Genomic DNA, 7,481 nt, shown 5'->3' with positions numbered 1-7,481 from the left:
GGATCAGAGGTCAAACTAACAAACTCTGCATTAAGATATGTAATGTAAGGTCAGAATGTGATGGTTGTCAGTGTGGATATGGCAGAATGTAATTAACTGTTAAGTATGTAGCATGTCTTACTCACTGCAACCATTCACATTTAAATGAATAGTATATCAGAATATAAATTTATTTAAGATTAACACCTGGGGATTGCGTTTTGACAGGCTGTATGAGAGATACTAGCATCAGCAAATTGCCGGACACATTTTATTGTGAAGCGTCTTCTTTTTGCCTGGATGACTTCACATTCATGTTTCTCTCTATGATTGGCAAGTCATTTTTCTTACATCCTGTCCCCTTTGGTTGGTAGATCAGTGCATATTTAAATTGTTAGAGCATTGCACTTTCCGTCTTTTCCCGGATGAACTGTGACTCATGAAATGCAAGGCTAATGGGATTTCAGGTCTCTGTTATGGCTTCTGGTTAGGTAAATTGGATTCTTGTCCTTGTAACATAGCAGAATTGTGTGTTTTTCTCTATTTTTTTACCAGGAAGAATCATTTTGTGTATCTTGTTGAGAAGGGTCTTTTGATTTTTTTAGGTCTGTGATTGCTTTCTCAGAAACCCTTGGATCGAGCTTTCTGCCTTTTTTTTAAACCTTCAAGCCATCCATCTGAAGTAGTATTTTAACACAATATGCTCCTTTGATTTGTTTGCTTACTTTGCAGTAAAAAATTGTAGTGTTGTATGCAGGCCTCGGAAACAGCAGAAGATGCGTCTAACAAACTGGCTTATCAGTGTAACTGTTTTTGCATCTGTATGATAACTTGAAATACCCTTCTTGTCACAAACTAAATCCCACACCATGTCAATGTTAATACATATCTTATAATATCATATATGTGAATGGAGATCTTTGCAGCACTGCATTATTTTCTCCTTTTTAAAAGGGAGAAATGCAAGTTCTGAGGTTAATGAGAAGTTTGCAGTAATGATAGTATATATTTAGATTGTTCTGTCCACCTCTTTTGTATTTTTCTCACCGTTTTTCACCGTATTGTGATACCTTTTGCATTGCATTCAATTTTTTACGGTGACTAAAACAATCTAAAATAATCAGACTGTCATGGTCCAACCTCTAGGTTAATCCACCAATCAGACAAAGACTTGTTCTATCCACCATGCTTTCGTCTGCCTCTCACTCACACCTTTTGATTATGTATGCTGTTTTCATTTACACCTGTAGATGATGATGATGATGATTATAGCTGTTATGTGTATTTTTTCTTCCTTGAGCTTTTCCATTGCATCAGTAAGGGGCCCCTTCATTGTCAACGCCGAGATACCGTGCTTTGTCTCGTCAGACAGATACAGGCGCACCACAGTGGTGACAGCCCAAACACTGTCTTTGTATTCCCTCTCCGTCTCCCAGATTAGGGGTTGATTGGTGCAGGTTGCTGACAGGAGGCTGTCACAAGTTGTGATGTATGAAGTGGAATATGTGCAAGTGAAGAGGTTAATTACACAACATTAAGACCTTTCTTTGCCTCACCATTCATACTGTAGCCAATCACGCCTAAGACACTCACTAATCAAAAGTAGGCTGGCAGCTCTGTGCCGTGGCAACAGTTGCCGTGATGGCGGATTGTCTGGCAGGAAGCGTGTGTCCTGCTGTTTGCCTATTTGAGTTGGTTGGCAGGCTGGTTCACTCCCCCCTCTCTTTCACTACTATTCCTTCATAGCCAAATGAAGGTGGAGAATGTTTATCCTCTGAATTACTGATAGACTGGATCATTCTTACTTGTGTCTGATCTGTGCTTCATTAAACATGGTAATAGAAACAATTTGTGTACTATCAAGTAAACAATATTGCAGAATACTTAAAGTAGACTATATATATTAATAAACATTTGATCGTGTGATTTTTTTTTTCTTTTACAGAATTTGTTCAAACATTTTGAAATATCTTCTATTTTTTATACTCAAATGAATCACTTTTGAATTTACAGTGAGCCTCTTGACCAGTGGATATCATTTGATAGTTTGCACTGCATTAGACAAAGTAGAAACGGGTGAAGCATACAGAATAGGGGTGCATCGATCTGTCTTTTTCAGTCCCGATACTGATACCTGGGCTTTGGGTATCAATTGAGAGTACTGATCCGATACTAGGGCTGCTTGTTTTTTTTTTTACATGACTGATCCAGTGTTTCACATTAATAGTACAGGTCTGCCACAGTTTCATAATGAATCGAAAATATTTTTACACTGCTAAGTGGGTGTGGTCCACACAGTCTGTCCTCGAGATTCAACTCGGCTCACGGCTGCTTGGTGTTGGAGGATCCCCTTGTGTCCCTGCCTGTGCCTCGCTGGGCCCAATTCCTCTGTGGCTTCAGGTCAGCTTGGAAAAGCATGGGGGAGGTGTCATGCAGCTCATAGCACCCCCCACCCGGGGAAATTCACCCGAACAGGAGAAAAAGCATAGGCAGAGAAAAAGTAGTGAATTGGGTTGGCTGTGGCTCAGAGGTAGAGCGGGTCGTCCTCAACTGGAATGATCAGTGGGTCGATCCCCAGCTCCTCTGGTCTGCATGTTGATGTGTCCTTTGGCAAGATGTGTGGGCAAGACAATGAACCCCAAATTGCTCCCTGTGCTGCGCGTGTGAGTGTGGTTTTAATGATTAGATTAGATCACATGATGATGGGCAGGTAGCCTCTGCCATCAGTGTATGAATGTCAGTGTAAATGGCTGAATGTGACAATGGTGTTGAGTGGTCAGAAGACTAGAAAGGCACTATATAAGTCTGTTTGCCATAAAAATGAAACAAGATGAGAACAAGACAAACATTTTGAAGTCAAACACAACCACAATGTGGTACAGTATTCTTGCCTGACCCCCCTCATGCACTGACACTTGAACACAATGACCCTCGTCCACAGCTTGAAATGTACTGCTGCCACCAGTCGCTCCATGTCAACAACGTCGTCCTCTCTGTTGCCTGAACTCACAACTGCAGCTTTCATCTAGTTCACTTGTAAGAATGACCTCTTTGACCTGTCAGAGACACACACATCCACTCCCGTCACACCCTGAGTGAAGGAGCTCTCACCACTGCGGTAATGAGCAGGACCGCTGAAACACAGTACGAATTGGGGTGAGAGTGACAGAGATTAGAAGCAAACTAGGAAGAAACTTGAATTTGTGCAAGTGTAGAACCCTTTCTCTATTATCCTTCTGAGGCAGTACACAGCAATCTTGTTCTGAAGTAATAACCATTGACATTATTTGCAAAGATGGGATATCAAAACATTAATGGATGACTTTTATTCTACAGGAGCACCCTGCTAATTATTTTCTTTTATACTTATATTTCTCTGTGGAGGCCCATATGGACGCTAGTGCAGTTATGCAGATTCCTTAAGGTATTAAATTCACCGAGCCTTGTAGTATCCAGACTCCATTTTTACAATTAGTATCACTGAATGTATAACTGTTTGGTTAGCGGTCATATAGCTGAACAGTTTTTACAACAAAGTGCATGTTTTTTTAAATTTTGTATGGTGGTACAAGAAAGCAATTCGATTTGTGGCTCTTGTTGTTACAGTAATGAAAGTGGATGGAAACCCCTCTGAGGGTAGAACAAAACAAAATGTCCTTGACAACTCTCAGCTTTCAAATGAAGAAACAAGACATTGTTCAAAATAGCAGCCGTGAGATTATTTCTGGTGCAAATTTCCCCAAGGTAATGTTCATTGTGTTTTAGTACATGTTGTTCCATAGCAACTGAAATGAAATGGTTTTATTGATTTGCTCAGGAGCAAATTAGGCCTCATCCTGGAGTATCCATACAATTCACTCTGTACTGCCTCTGTCTCGCTATGAACAACCTTGAACAGATATTTCTTCCTCCTCTTTAATTACCACTGGTTACCTGAATGGTATGGCACATAGAGCTGCCCTTGTAATTAGCCATCAGCTGTTTTAAGGTACAGCTCATTGATTAGGTCGTGATCACTAATAGGACGTGAAATCCTGCGGCCTTCTCTATTGATGTAGACGAGAATGAATGGCTGTTTCAAATTGGAGGCAGACCTCAGAGTTAAGTATTTAAATAGTAAAATGCATAATACCAGTGTTTAACAATCACATTGAAGTGTTTAATGTACAGTACACCAGATGCTCTCGTGACAAGAACGCCTCATAAATGAGCAAAATCCATATTAGCTTCATTTTAAGTGCCAGAGTTTTGAATTATCACTTAAAAATGGTAAAATAAAAAAATAAAAATTCTTGGTACCATATTTTTTCCTCCAGATTTTGAGGCATATTGATCATTAACAATAAACTCGTAAATTCCTGAATTTTATTTTTATACTAACATTAATATAACCTAAGGTACTGTCAAGTCTTATACTCTGTAAGCTTGTATCTTGTGCAAGTAGCCCGTATGTAAGGTTAAAGTTTGGCAGTTGCACATTGAATTTCCAGACCCCAACATGTTATTTCTTTGTTCATTTGTAATCATTGATCTTCTCTCTGGGAATGCATCTAGTCTGGATGAACAGGTGGGCCAGTGCCTACAGGCATGTGAACTCAAGGCCTCAGCAGCTCCACCATCCACACTTTGTGCTCGGGAGACTTTTGGCGGCAGTGGCAATCCCTCCTCCTCCTTCCATCTCCACAGCTCCCCAAACACAGTTGTTCATGAATATGGATGGCAGGCAAGCCTCCCTGGCATCATTAACGTGCCACAAGCCCATATAAATCACATCACCATAAAACCTCCAAATGCTCTGATAAAGAAGGTAACACGATAATAACCGGCAGAAGACACGAAGACAAACAATTCTTGAGACTAAAAAACACTCGGTTCTTGGTTATTTGCTTGTTCTGCAGATTTGATTGGCTCCTATATTGCTCTGCAGTTGTATAGTACTGTTAACGGCCTCAGACATCTCATGTGACACGGCTGGATGCAGTTACATGCAGAAACAGTTTGTCTTGGCTGAGATGTTGACAGGCACTCATGCACAGCTGCAATAGACATGAACCCATGAAAACTCCCCCTCTCAGCATCAGTTAGGAAAGCTCTGTTATCCTCCACTTTTGTTAAACTAATGTACTACATGGATTGCAGGGTTCGCCCTTAGACGGGGGAAATGTTGGGTCTATGTTTATCATAAATAAGTCATAGAGTGTGGTCTTTACCTAGTTTGTAAAGTGTCCTGAGATAACTTTTGTTATGATTTGGCATTATAAATAAAATTGAATTGAATTGAATTGAATAGATGTTTGAGTATAATGGTCAAAGGCTATAGGACTACAATCTAAACATTGGATGGTTATTCCAGGTTACATGAATAAGTTCTATGTTTATGGAATAGTTTTTGAACAGTAATCTAAACATGTGTGCATTGGTTCAATTTGACAGGATATTTTTTTTTAGGAAAATGCATCTCCCCCTTTCTCTCTCTGTGGAAATAGTGGCGCAAAACAGCTTTCAATGGCACAATCATCAGCTGGACTTTGCACTGAGGGCATTTTGAATCTGTTGGCAGCCAGCTCCATTCTCTCTCATCCTCCCTGACTTAACCATACACAGACTTGAAACACACACAAATGCTTGGTGTGTACTGTTGCCCATTGAAAATACTTTCTAACCATCTGCCATGTTCTTGAATAGGAACCTTTATGACTTTGGTTTGTGAAACACACGAATATGCCGTGTGTTTCCTCGGGTCACATTCAGACCAACCGTGGCACTGCGTCAGAAATCACAGGCTCATTCTCTTTCAAGAAGACTGTACACTGCACTGAGGAAGCAGGGTTGCTGCCACAGCAAGGAGAAGAAGTTTATTTAAAAGTTGCTCTGGGATCAACTTTTGCCGCTGTAGTGCTACATCCTCCAACCATACTAAGTGGAATACCTTGTAGCAGCTTTGGTGAATTTGTGATTTTGGACTATATAGATGAAGTTTACTTGACTTCTGTTTATCTTACGAGCATTGTTGTAAAATCCTGCCACAGACGAGTATTAATGGTGTCTGGTGGTCATGGTGTCTTGCCATCTGATAAGCTTTTGAACTGGACGTCTTTGCTTACATTTAATTGACTCAAGTCAAAGGAAACTATTGTGTTGCATGGATGTGTATTTTTATTTGGGGAACTTTAAGAATGGATTATTTATTATACTGCATGTGGTAAGGTCTACAGTAAAGTTTACTCATCTCATAGAAAGTTAAATGAATAGTTTGGGTTGTTTTTTTTTGAGGTGGGGCTGTATGAGGTACTTATCGATAGTCAAGTGTATTGTGTATAGTAGATGACCTATAGCACGCTACCAGTTTGGAGAAAGAGGCAGGAGTATTAACACGGACCGAACACTACCTAAAACTTTTTTATATCAGTTTAAGTATACACTATATTTAGAATATTAATGAATAGAACATATTCCTACACATAAGCGCAACTGTGGCGCACAATGTATTATACCCTTTCTACAGTTTATGCTGTTCACTGTGGCGCCCAGACGATACCTTTATGAGCCGGACTATACAGAAAAGAACTTTTGCAGAGGGAGACGGAACTGCTGAAAGAGAGAGAAAAGAGATTTTTTTTTGCTGTGCCTTATACATTTAGCTGCTGCCACCTTCCACATTAGTACATTGCTTAGCTTCCATGTCAGGAATTCCTGTCTGCTTCTCCAAACTGATCTACTGTAAGTAATACACTATGGGTAAATGCCTCATACAACACCACTTCAAAAAAGCCAATCCCTTTAATGTTGTATTGCACATTTAACAAAATATGAACTTAACAGCTGCCACATTTAAATCGTTGCATGTCATTTACACACCTTTAACACAAAAAGAATGGATAGTTGTATAAAAGCGTTATGTCACTACGACAAAAATCACACACACAAAATAGGTAACACTGAACCTTTACTTGCTGGTAGTTGTTTTTCTTTTTTCATGGGCATGGGGGACTAACTACAAGGGGACTGTATCTCTGCACCACAAAAGAGAACACAGTGGTGTGCCTTTTATTTATTTATTTCTTTTCCATGACAGTCCACTGCTGCAAACTTCAAACAGGCCCCTATATCCAAAAAGGAGGTGCTCTGAGTTTGACTTTTTGCGGTGTTTGATGAGTGAGCCCCCCCAATCCACACATGAATATAAAGTAGCAGGGCCTCGATAAGGCAGGCAGGCGTTTCTTCTCTTCTCAGAGTAACTTCAGACGAGGTTCCTTGCGGGGGGTCTGAAGTGGATTCTGGGGGGCACGACAATGCCAGCCTTCTTCACAAACCTGCCACTTTTGTCTTTTGAGAGAATCCATGCAAAATTCATTGTTCACCCTGCAAAGACAGTGGATGGATAAACCTTTTTGAAGCATACGTACAGTATAAGGAGAATTGAGGGAGCTACCTTTAGCTCCGTGCTAACTTTTTTCTTTTTTCTCATACTCGGCAAAAGTAATGTGAGGTACTGTATATAT

Source organism: Echiichthys vipera (genome assembly GCF_963691815.1).
Source record: "Echiichthys vipera genome assembly, chromosome: 12".
NCBI lineage: Eukaryota > Metazoa > Chordata > Actinopteri > Perciformes > Trachinidae > Echiichthys > Echiichthys vipera.
Note: the sequence above shows the minus strand (reverse complement) of the source record.